The sequence below is a fragment of the Lepisma saccharinum genome, chromosome 3 (assembly GCF_977018435.1).
Source record: "Lepisma saccharinum chromosome 3, izLepSacc3.1, whole genome shotgun sequence".
NCBI classification, from domain to species: domain Eukaryota; kingdom Metazoa; phylum Arthropoda; class Insecta; order Zygentoma; family Lepismatidae; genus Lepisma; species Lepisma saccharinum.
Genome location: NC_139231.1, coordinates 39,817,774 through 39,831,377, shown reverse-complemented (window position 1 = coordinate 39,831,377; position 13,604 = coordinate 39,817,774).

Sequence of the window (13,604 nt, the reverse complement as noted above, 5' to 3'; positions counted from 1 at the left end):
AGTCTCGATACAGCCTGTCGTCTGATTCTGGTCGGATATTCATGTGGAGAGAGCCAGAAACAAGATATCACCCTCACTTCCTTGTTGAAAGGCCGTCCTTTGGAGGTGGTATCATGCTGGATGGGAAAACGGACCTCCATATTGTGGAGCATTGAACTTTGACGGCACAACGTTATCTTGATGAAATTCTCCATTCACGTGTTCGCAATTTCCGTGGAGCATTTTGTCCGGGCTTCCCTTTTTATGGATGAAAATGCACGTCCACACCGTGCACATCTTGTGTCCGATTATGTTGTGACAGAAGACATTACCCGTATTGAATGGCTTGCATACTCGCCGAACCTTAATCCAATCGTGCATGTTTGGGATGCTCTTGGGCGAAGAATAGCGCAGCTCACCACCACCACGAACAATTCCTGAACTGCGGACAGCCCTCTTAGAGGAATGGCCCAGTCTTCCTCAAGACTTTATAACCACTCTGATCCGCAGAATGGAGGCCAGATGTCGTGCCTGTGTGTCTGTTCGAGGTGGTTACACACCGTATTGACAGACTGTGCGTTCTCGGATTCCCGCTTTTCATGTAAGGTTATTGTGGTACTGAACTTTCTGGCCACCCTGTACACCATATCTGCATTGTTGGGGTTCATTTGAGTTGCATTGTGCATCTGTACCTTCCTTATGTTCATTAAACTTGGTGAATTGACATTTTCTTTTCATTTAGTCCTACTTTGTTCGAGTTGCTTAAGTTTTGTGGAGCAGTGTATATTTCAGTTTGACACATTGAGTATTACTAGTAGGTACAGTAGAAATATGATAAATATTCTAGCAAAAGACCATGCATTGAACTATTTTCATGTAGGAGCAAACAACTAATGCATTGAATCAAATAACTCTCTCACGTTGAATGATAGAGGAAAGATTCAGGTATCATTGGAGGGGTTAATCATATTGAATATACCCCTAAATAATACACGGAAATGTATATATGTATAATTAAAAGAGCATTTATTTATTATTGGTTTTTCTTGTTTCTTGGGGAGGGGGTATTGTAGGGAAGGTATACTGGTCGCCCTGGTGGTCCTCTCTCTCTCTCTCTCTCTGCCGTAGTCACTGGATCCATCTAGGATCAATCCTGACATCAATACCATCATGCAATGTAATGACGTGAATAGCAATGCATAACAAAAACGTTGTTGGTGTAATGAAAAGATTTACCAATGATAGCCGCAAGTTCAAACATATCAACGCAATCACATAGGACACATGTCCGTTGGACACGTCCCAGAGGCGACTTGGGACATTTGATGGACATGTGAGACATTGCCCGACACAAGCGCATCACTGCGCACGGATGAATGAGGTGTAAGTAATAACTACGACAAGTGATGCCATTCTGATGCTTTCATGGCCGTCAGGAAGTTAACAGGAGTGTAAAATGAAATTTTGGAGTTGTGCATAACGGGGTTAATATATGCAGAGTACAGTGTTGGTGCAGATGCTGGAAGAACACAGCATTTGCCTAACAGTTTGCCCACTCGTCGGTCTTGTGGGTGGCAGTCGAGATCTAGTGAAACTTGATGTGCATTGTAATGCAGTTGCAACTCTACGCATGACCGTATTTAGAGGGGTGTTTCTAGGGTTCAAGCCCCCCCCCCCCCACCCGAAACTTCTGACATGGATTCATGGAAGTTCAGAAACCAAAATCTGTAACTCATTTTCAAACATTTTTTTCGAAGATTCACAAAAATACAAGCAGACAATGTTGAAAGGATCGAGCTAGAATTCTTATACATTTGGAATTCTGAAACTTGAGTGAAACAGGATTCATTCCAGGAATCGCAGCCCATCCGCAACTCCTCCATTTTCACTTCTGCTCTCCTCTTTCCAGTGTTGTTCCTCGGTAAAACTGAAAATTCCCTTACTATTGTCCAAATATTCCCTTTTCATCTCTTAAATTTCCTGTCCGTTAAGGTTTAAAGTCCTCCTTGATAGAAGTTCAAACCTAGGATCTCCAGTTTCGTAGCACGTTACGTTCACGATTGAGATTACAATACATGCACCAGGCTAAGTTTTTAAAAATAATAACTGGTTCCACAGTTAGTTTTCAAAATACAAAAAAAAATATTTAAGGTCAAACATCAAAATCTTTATGACAAAAATGTCCATCTAACTTTTAGAGCTTTTTCTTGAAGGTACCTAAAATTTAATAACAAAGTATAATGGCATTTCTGTATGAAACGGAAATAAAAAGAACTTGTGCTAAATATTCACTCACCTGCTAGATTGGGCAAGTCCCCTCAAGGATATAACAACAGCAATTAAAATAATAATAATAATATAATTATTTTGGAAAGAAATATTTTATTGTTATCAAATTATAATTAATATTGTTTAATTATTGTTCTCATTTCTGTTATTGAAATTTCTGGCGACGCCCATGGAACAATTAAGAATGAACCCCACCGAATATCTTTCCTGTCTACGGCCATGACACTACTTGAAGTGTTATACTATGTAGTCGAAAGAATATGACTAGGTCAAAGAGCCACTTACTTCTTCGGATCAATATAACTATGCCCAGTAGCCTCCCGCTTGGTCGGATAAATTTGACTAGGCAAGTAGGTTCTCTCTCTTGGTCGGATTATTATGACTAGCTCAAGTAGCGTTTCACATGGTCGGATTCAAATGACTAGGTCCAGCACAGTATCACTTCGTCCAATTAACATGTACAGCTCAAGTAGCCTCTCACGTGGTCCAATTAACATGTCCAGCTCAAGTAGCCTATCACTTGGTCCAATTAACATGTCCAGCTCAAGTAGCCTCTCACTTGGTCCAATTAACATGTCCAGCTCAAGTAGCCTCTCACGAGGACCAAATAATATGTCCTGCTCACGTCTCCTATCACTTGGTCCAATTAACATGTCCATCTCAAGTATCCTCTCACTTGGTCCAATTAACATGTCCAGCTCAAGTAGCCTCTATTTGGTCCAATTAACATGTCCAGCTCAAGTAGCCTCTCACGAGGACCAAATAATATGTCCTGCTCACGTCTCCTATCACTTGGTCCAATTAACATGTCCATCTCAAGTATCCTCTCACTTGGTCCAATTAACATGTCCAGCTCAAGTAGCCTCTATTTGGTACAATTAACATGTCCAGCTCAAGTAGCCTCTCACGAGGACCAAATAATATGTCCTGCTCACGTCTCCTATCACTTGGTCCAATTAACATGTCCATCTCAAGTATCCTCTCACTTGGTCCAATTAACATGTCCAGCTCAAGTAGCCTCTATTTGGTCCAATTAACATGTCCAGTTCAAGTAGACTCTCACTTGGTCCAATTAACATGTCCAGCTCAAGTAGCCTCTATTTAGTCCGATTAACATGTCCAGCTCAAGTAGCCCCTCACTTGGTCCAATTAACATGTCCAGCTCAAGTAGCCTCTATTTGGTCCAATTAACATGTCCAGCTCAAGTAGCCTCTCACGAGGACCAAATAATATGTCCTGCTCACGTCTCTTATCACTTGGTCCAATTAACATGTCCATCTCAAGTATCCTCTCACTTGGTCCAATTAACATGTCCAGCTCAAGTAGCCTCTATTTGGTACAATTAACATGTCCAGCTCAAGTAGCCTCTCACGAGGACCAAATAATATGTCCTGCTCACGTCTCCTATCACTTGGTCCAATTAACATGTCCATCTCAAGTATCCTCTCACTTGGTCCAATTAACATGTCCAGCTCAAGTAGCCTCTATTTGGTCCAATTAACATGTCCAGTTCAAGTAGACTCTCACTTGGTCCAATTAACATGTCCAGCTCAAGTAGCCTCTATTTAGTCCGATTAACATGTCAAGCTCAAGTAGCCCCTCACTTGGTCCAATTAACATGTCCAGCTCAAGTAGCCCCTCACTTGGTCCAATTAACATGTCCAGCTCAAGTAGCCTCTATTTGGTCCAATTAACATGTCCAGATCAAGTAGCCTCTCACCTGGTCCAATTAACATTTCCAGCTCAAGCAGCCTCTCACTTGGTCTAATTAACACGTCCAGCTCAAGTAGCCCCTCACTTGGTCCAATTAACATGTCCAGCTCAAGTAGCCCCTCACTTGGTCCAATTAACATGTCCAGCTCAAGTAGCCTCTATTTGGTCCAATTAACATGTCCAGATCAAGTAGCCTCTCACCTGGTCCAATTAACATTTCCAGCTCAAGCAGCCTCTCACTTGGTCTAATTAACACGTCCAGCTCAAGTAGCCTCTCACGTGGTCCAATTAAAATGTCCTGCTCAAGTATACTATCACTTGGTCCAATTAACATGTCCAGCTCAAGTAGCTTCTCACTTGGTCCAATTAACATGTCCAGCTCATGTAACTTCTCACCTGATCCAATTAACATGTCCAGCTCAAGTATCCTATCACTTGGTCCAACTAACATATGCTGCTCAAGTAGCCTCTCACCTGGTCCAAATAAGATGAGCAGCTTAAGTATCCATTCTCTTGGTCCAATTTACATGAGCAACTCAAGTAACCTCTGAAGTGGTCCAATTAACATGTACAGCCAAAATATCCTATCACTTGGTCGAATTAAAATGTCCAGCTCATGTAGCTTCTCACTCGGTCCAATTAACATGTCCAGCTCAAGTAGCCTCTCACTTGGTCCAATTAACATGTCCAGCTCAAGTAGCCTCTCACTTCGTCCAATTAACATGTGCACCTCACGTAGCGTCTCACTTGGTCCAATTAACATGTCCAGCTGAAGTAGCCTCGCACTTGGTCCAATTAACATGTCCAGCTGAAGTAGCCTCTAACTTGGTCTAATTAACATGTCCAGTTCAAGTAGCCTCTCACTTGGTCCAATTAACAAGTCCAGCTCAAATAGAATCTCACGTGGTCCAATTAAAATGTCCTGCTCAAGTATCCTATTACTTGGTTCAATTAACATGTCCAGCTCAAGTAGCTTCTAACTTGGACCAATTAACATGTCCAGCTCAAGTAGCCTCTCACTTAGTCCAATTAACATGTCCAGCTCAAGTAGCCTCTCACTTCGTCCAATTAACATGTCCAGATCAAGTAGCCTCTCACCTGGTCCAATTAAAATGTCCTGCTCAAGTATCCTATCACTTGGTCCAATTAACATGTCCAGCTCAAGTAGCCTCTCACGTGGTCCAATTAACATGTCCTGCTCAAGTATCCTATCACTTGGTGCAATTAACATGTCCAGCTCAAATGACTTCTCACCTGGTCCAATTAACATATCCAGCTCAAGTAGCCTCTCACGTGGTCCAATTAAAATGTCCTGCTCAAATATCCTATCAATTGGTCCAATTAACATGTCCAGCTCAAGTAGCCTCTCACGTGGTCCAATTAACATGTCCTGCTCAAGTATCCTATCACTTGGTCCAATTAACATGTCCAGCTCAAGTAACTTCTCACCTGGTCCAATTAACATGTCCAGCTCAAGAAGCCTCTCACGTGGTCCAATTAAAATGTCCTGCTGAAGTGTCCTATCACTTGGTCCAATTAACATGTCCAGATCAAGTAGCTTCTCACTTGGTCCAATTAATATGTCCAGCTCAAGTAGCTTCTCACTTTGTCCAATTAACATGTCCAGCTCAAGTAACTTCTCACCTGGTCCAATTCACTTGTTCAGCTCAAGTAGCCTCTCACGTGATCCAATTAAAATGTCCTGCTCAAGTATACTATCACTTGGTCCAATTAACATGTCCAGCTCAAATAGCCTCGCACTTGGCCAAATTAACATGTCCAGCTCAAGTAGCCTCTCACTTGGTCGAATTAACATATCCAGCTCAAGTAACTTCTCACCTGGTCCAATTAACATGTCCAGCTCCAGTAACTTCTCACCTGTCCAATTAACATGTCCAGCTCAAGTAGCCTCTAACGTGGTCCGATTAAAATGTCCAGCTCAAGTAGCTTCTCACTTGGTCCAATTAACATGTCCAGCTCAAGTAGCCTCTGTTTGGTCCAATTAACATGTCCAGCTCAAGTAGCTTCTAACTTGGACCAATTAACATGTCCAGCTCAAGTAGCCTCTCACGTGGTCCAATTAACATGTCTTGCTCAAGTAGTCTCTCACTTGGCCCAATTAATGTCCAGGTCAAGTAGCCTCTAACTTGGTCCAATTACCATGTCCAGCTCAAGTAGCCTCTCTCTTGGTCCAATTAACATGTCCAGCTCAACTAGATTCTCACTTGGTCCAATTGACATGTCCAGCTCAAGTAGCCTCTCACTTGGTCGAATTAAAATGTCCAGCTCAAGTAGTCTCTCACTTGGCCCAATTAATGTCCAGGTCAAGTAGCCTCTCACTTGGCCCAATTAACATGTCCAGCTCAAGTAGTCTCTCACTTGATCCAATTAACATGTCCAGCTCAAGTAGCCTCTCACTTGGTCCAATTAACATGTCCAGCTCAAGTAGCTTCTCACTTGGTTCAATTAACATGTCCAGCTCAAGTAGCCTCTCCCTTTGTCCAATGAACATGTCCAGCTCAAGTAGCCTCTCACTTGATCCAATTAACATGTCCAGCTCAAGTAGCCTCTCACTTGGCCCAATGAACATGTCCAGGTCAAGTAGCCTCTCACTTGGTCGGATTAATATGACAAGGTCAAACAGCGTCTCACCTGGTCGGAATTATATGACTACAGGTCAATTCGTGAAGAGATTCTGGAGCTAACGTAGCCTCAGGTACCTCCACTATGGCTGAGAAGAAGAATGTGTGGAGCCTCGCTTCCATCCTCTTCATTTCTTTCATAGCACAGGGCAATCCTTTGTATGTAATTTAAAACTTCGTTGGTGCTTAATGCAAGGGTCACTATTTATATTTTGAGCCTTGGCAACACTGATTGAAGTTAGGCGCGATTTGACGTTTCCACGGAATCGTCTGGCATTATGGACTATAACGTACTTCAAATGTTTTGTCAATAGCTTCATTTGTGTTGTTTATGTTGCCTTGGAGATTGCGCGACAACAATAAAATCCTAACAATATCACAGAAATACAGCACATTCCAGTAGTCGACAATGTCAAATACCTGGGTGTATACTTTGATAGGAAACTGAATTGTGCAAGGCATATAAAATATCTCAAGGAAAAGGGGTTAAACATCGTTAATTTTCTTCGCTGTATTTCCACGACCAAGTGAGGAGGACACCCCCATACAATGCTATTATTTTATAAAAATTGTTTTCGTGCATTGTTTGATTATGCAGCACCAGCATATGGTGGGGCCAATCCAAAACTTCTTACGTCTATAGACGTATTACAACGACGAGCCTTACGAACATGTCTAGGACTCATGCCGTCCAGTCCCAATGTTAGTGTATATTTAGAAAGCAATGAATCCTCTTTGTCACACCGACGCATCAAACTCACCGTGCAATATTTGTTCAAATCGTGGGCGCGACACGCTCATCCCTTTAATAAAACATTTGCGATTCAACGACAATGGTTCAGCCTCCCGACCCCCCCTCCCCCCACTAAACGTTTTTTCTTCTTACAATGTTACAATATAGACCCTGAAGCTTACCACCAAACTTTTACCCATCCGGACCCGCTTTTATATCAACTGAATATTCCCACAGAACCCCGAGTAGAGATACAATATGAAGATCATGGCAGACATGAAAATTATAGAGAATTGTGGCCCACATCGACCTTTATTTATACTGACGGATCGAAGTCTACAGACGGTGTGGGATGCGCTTTTTACGTACCATCTCATAACATCACCCGACAATTTTCCCTCCCATCCGATATGTCGATCTTCTCGGCGGAATGTTATGCTATCTATAAAGCACTACAATTCGCCCTGCAGTTCCGAGTCGATCATTCTTTAATTCTTACGGACGCATTGAGTGTACTACAAACGTTAGCACGAACAGGTCGGGCAGCATATAAATTAACGGTATTTCCCTATCTTATTCTCCGAATCATGCTAGACATTCAACGACAGGGTCTGTCAGCGACCTTCACATATATTCGCGCCCACAGTGACCTTAATAAATATCAAGATCGCGTTGATGTAATGGCCAAACAAGCAAGAACGAAAGAAACTGTTACCCCGATGCACCTGCCGTACACTGACCTCCTCCCACGGGTAAAAATCAAAGTAGAACAACAATGGGACGATTGGTGCACCCAGCACTCCTGAATACCAATACATATAGATGGAATGCAAAAGTCGGCAATAAACGTCCTTGGTTTCAACACATTAACCTACCCCGTGCAGTTTTAGTGTTTACCATGCGAATGCGGACAGGTCACGTTGTTAAACATCCCAGTTCATATACCGTGTCTGCAACTTCCTGTCAGTGTGGAGAACCTATACAATCAACCACACATTTGTTTTTACAATGCCCAATTCGACAACAACATCGCAATACTCTATACAACCAGTTACAACGTGTGGGTATTCCATTTCCGATGTCCCTTTCGACTCTACTCTACGAACCACGGTCTGATGTCATGTGGATACTGTACAGCTTTGCACGCAAACACAACATTGTAACATAAACAAACAGATACTTGGAATGTAAACAAACTTTCTCATAACAAACCAAATAGGACCCCTGGCAAGAAATCGCTCATAGGCGGTGTGTGCCAATCAAAGAAGAAGGAAGGAAGGAAGGAATTAACTCGTGAACATTTTCGTGCGATGATTTTTTACGATTTTCGACGTGGATTATCAAGAGAAGAGTGCATCGATCAACTTACTTCCACATTTGGCGATGAAGCCCCATCCTTTGCCACTGTGAAACGCTGGTATAACGAATTTAATCGTGGCCGCCATTCGCTCACCGACGAGATTCGCGAAGGTCGTTCAAAATCAGTTGTTGTTCAAGAAAACATTGATGCTGTGCAAAACCTAATAATGCAAGATCTTCATGTGACATACTGTGAGATTGAGGCAACCATAGGCATTAGTTCAACCAGCATATATAAAATATTACATGATCATTTAGCTGTGAGAAAGGTATGTTCTCGTTGGATCCCACACAATTTGACAAAAACTCAAAAAGACTCCCGCGTCAATTGGTGCAAACAAATGCTCAATAAATACAATCGTGGTGCTTCAAAAGACGTATATAAGATTGTAACAGGTGACGAATCATGGATATATGCATATGAGCCGGAACGTAAACAGCAGTCGACTGTATGGATGTTTCAAGATGAACCCAATCCAACAAAAGTTGTTCGCGCTCGAAGCACATCGAAACAAATGGTCGCCTGTTTTTTCGGGAAAACTGGTCATGTGGCAACTGTGCCTTTAGAGGAACGTAGAACGGTCAACTCTGAATGGTACACAACAATTTGTTTGCCAGAGGTCTTAGGTCAAATACGGAAAACAAACAAACGCCGTCGGATCATTCTTCATCAAGACAATGCCAGCTGTCACACATCTCGTCTAACAACCGACTTTATGAACAGTCAAAAAATCGAATGGATGTGTCATCCGCCGTACAGTCCTGATTTGGCACCCAATGAGTTCTTCTTGTTCCCGAATGTCAAGAATCAATTGCGTGGACAACGATTTTCGTCGACGGAAGACGCCGTTGATGCGTTCAAAAACCATATTATGGAGGTGTCTCAAGAAGATTGGAAAAACTGCTTTGACAAATGGTTCGAACGAATGCAAAAGTGTATTGACCGTAAAGGAGAATTCTTCGAAAAACAATAAAGCAGTTTTTTCAATGCCAAATTCGTGTTTTTTCATTGTTAGGCTCAAAATATAAATAGTGACCCTCGTAAAATACAGAACCATGGTAAGCACACTTTATAATTTATGATAATTTTATCGGGGATTTTGATGCGAAAGTAAAGCTTAATGAAGAATAAATTTTTAGCCTTGTTCGGAACTATGTGCTTTTATGAGCGGTTATGCAATTCTCAACATTATACTCCGGGCTACGTTTTTTACATAAACAAATCTGCATGTTTTTTCCTTGCGTTGTCGAGAGAGACTTTCATGTCACCTCACATGTCCTACACGCGAGTCGCATAAATTTTCAGCGTCACATATTTTTATTTTCATGTCAACATGAGAATGCACATTTTCTTCCAGACGAAACAAGAACAAGCGCAAGCGCCATTCGGTGCAACATGTGAAGGCTTCAGTTGCCTTTTTTTGCTGCTAGAAATACGTTTGCATTATTCTCTCTGTGTCATCAATGTACAGGCTTGTAACTTTTGTAGTACAGGGTGCTTCAATAAAAAGGTAACTGAACGTGGTGTGTTTTGGATACTTTCAGTTACCTTTTTATTGAAACATCCTGTACGTTCGCGAGCAGACGTTTGTTGAGGAAAAGGTAGAAAGTAATTTGTGAAAACCAACGTTTCGTGATTCGAACCTAACTCCGTGCAACGTTCATACTTAATGCCTGAATCACACAAGGCTAGATCTTCTGCTGGATTTTCCAGTTGGATTTGGATTATTTGTGTGGTACTTGCTCATCTGCTAGTTTTCGTCGGTACTCGTATCATACTTGTCGGTATACTTTTTTTCCCACAAGGCATTGCGTATAGCAAACAAGCTAGAAGATGGACAAGCGACTTGGTAGAGGAATAGCTACTGCTGTTTATTATTAAAAATTAAAGGAATTGAAAGAAAAGCATGGTTTGGAAATTATATCGAGAGAAAATATAGTAATCAACGTGACTTCAACAAGCTTTTTAATGAACTTGTGTATGTAAGTTCATACATGAGATTCACAGGATTTATTCATTCGATTTTTCTTATTTGATCTGTTGTTTCAAGTCGACTTTATGCGAAGTAAGGCTAATCGGGACTGGACCTACAGTTTAAAGTGGGAACTACTTGTGCCTCCACCGGGTATCGAACCCGGGACCCCTTAATTACAAAGCGACGACGCTACCACTGCGCCATCGGGGAGGCCTTATGATGTATTCATAAAAGATATCTCGTTCAACTAAATATCGCGATCTTAAAGTAAAAAGGTTCTATCTGCCAAGGCGTAATATTCTCAAGAGAGCTAGTTAAAGATTTGACTATGTGCACAGGGAAAACTAATTATTCCAACAAGTTGTGCCTCTGCCATTTGTATAGTGATCCCTCCCTCTCTAATATATGCAGGAAAATTAATGAAAAAATATTTCTAATGTGCAGGTATTGCAACGACGAATTTGCAATTAGAACGTTTTTACTCCAAAAGTAACGTTTCAGATGAGAGCAAAAAGGTTATTCCTTAAATATTTAAACTTTTTGCAAAAAAGAAAGGTGAGAAATTAGTTATATTCTAGTTATTCTATATTCTGCATGAACTATGTACATGTTAAACTAAATAAGATGTAAAAGGTGCTCCAGAGTACAAAATAATACAAATTGTTTCATCCAATACTATAAACCAATTACGTAAGACTGTGAAGATTGTATTTTGAAATAATGTTTAATGGAAAGTATTGACATGTGAGTCAGTTGAAAAAAGTAACCATGTTGTAAATAGTGTTGCAGTATATAATCCCAGTGGAAACACAAAAAGTTCATTTTAACATAACATGCTACTGCATATCCTTCTGATAAGAAAATGAAAAGTATTTCTACTCATTGAGAGTAGATATCGGTTATTGACAACAAGACTGTAAACAAATGAAAAAAAGTATCTTATACGAGCGTTGGGGAGTAAGTCATGGCAACCCAGTAATAATTCGACAATTGAAGGATGTATTAAAAATTTGTTATATGCAAATGTTGGTAGGAATCATGAAAGAAAACCCAAACAACCCTGTGACATACACATGTGCACATGTTACAAAAACTTGTCTGATTATGACAAACCTTTCGAAGGTTACAAACTCATTTTCGCACAAAAGTGCAGATGGAACCTTTTTACTTTAAGGTCGCGATATGTCAAAAACTTCATACACTGGTAATAATAGGGATTTTCATTTTCAGCTAATCATATCTGACGTGTACACATGTCATCGCTCGAGATAAATTCCTAAATAATATTCAAAGCACCTAATCTCTCTACTTTCTCTTTCATCTAGCAGCGAACAAAAACAACTTACATTCGAGAAACCACAGACAAGAACTTCTTTCCTCGAAAAACTCGCCGATTATCTTCACATGACAAAAGTTTCGCTCTGATTGGCTGTTAGAATATAATCTAAGAGAGAAGCAAACTGCAATTAGAACACGGCCTAGTAGTCAAAACCAGTTTAGCAGCCATCATTTCCAGCCAGGTAACAAGTCTAGCGCCAACTAGAGAATTCCTACTTGATATCCAGTTCCGTGTGATTCGGGCTTTAGAATACCAACACTCGCGCGCTTTCGACGTGGCCTTTGTCCACATGCTTTCCGCTCGTATGTTAGTGATGGGGTTGCTCAGTGTCCTTAATATCTTTGAAAATGTCGGCATCGAGTATTGAAGAAAGGGAAACAAGTAAGTACGTAAACTATTTGAAAATTTTAGAACGCAACCTAATTTGTGAACGTGCCCTAAAACTCTAAAAATACTCAAAATATGATTGTATATTTTCTTAATAATAAACTGAGTTAGTACTGTCCGTTTAAAAATAATTAGATGTTTTATACAAACGAATTCAATATTGGCACCTAATTATGAAAACAATACAATTAAATGCTTTTGGTCATTCTCCACAAATTCTTATCGTGCCTCTTTATAATAAATCCTGAGGCGCATATTTTCAAATACGAAAATTTAAATATTACTCACTTACCGTAGATTTCTGGGGATAAAATAACCTTTAGTTAAGTTTCCTAGCAACGTCCGTTTCCATGGCCAACAACAAACGTGCCAAACACGAAAGTATTGTTACATCTCTAAACATATTTAAAAACACCATGATGTAGTCATTTTGTTATTGATCTGTGAGAGAAAAGTGTAGGATTTCTTTGCCGCTAGAAACGAACGTATCTAAGTCCCGGGGTCGAATCCTGGCCTGGGCATGGCTATTCTTCGTGAGTGTCCCTTCGTCAATATCATCATTCATCCCCTTCTTCGCGATTAGCCGAATGTAGCAAAACGAGGAGTAAAATAAACAAAATCAATCAATCTATCTATCTATTGAGTGAAGTTTGTGATCGTGATGTGTTTGGGTGAGTGGTTCAAAAAGTAACAGCAAGTTATAATACATAATAAACTGGGTAAATACTGTCAGTATTTACAAAACATATCACATATTATATTCAGCTACAGATACAGGAATATCTCCTCTGGGCGAGTTGCAATCAACTTGCGATATTTGCGACCCTCTGCTATGATTCGAGGTGTGGATTCTATTCATGGCTAAAACTTCCAAAGAACATTAAAACTTTTCGAGTGGGTTACTGTAGCGTGCTATGACACTAAGGTACTATGTTTGCGAGTAGCAAAAGTATAGAGGTAGAAAGAGCGTTTGATTCGATTTGATCATTAAAGTCATCCTGGGTGCTATAGCACCTTCGTTCTTATTTCTGACTCGGAAATACTACAATATTTTAATTGGGTTAACAGCGCCCCTCCTGAACACAGATAAATGATAGTTAGCTATTAACCTGCATCACTGAACCACCTAATGTTAGAAGTATTATCAATAATTGTTATTTTTATTTGTTAATTTGTTATTTTCATCA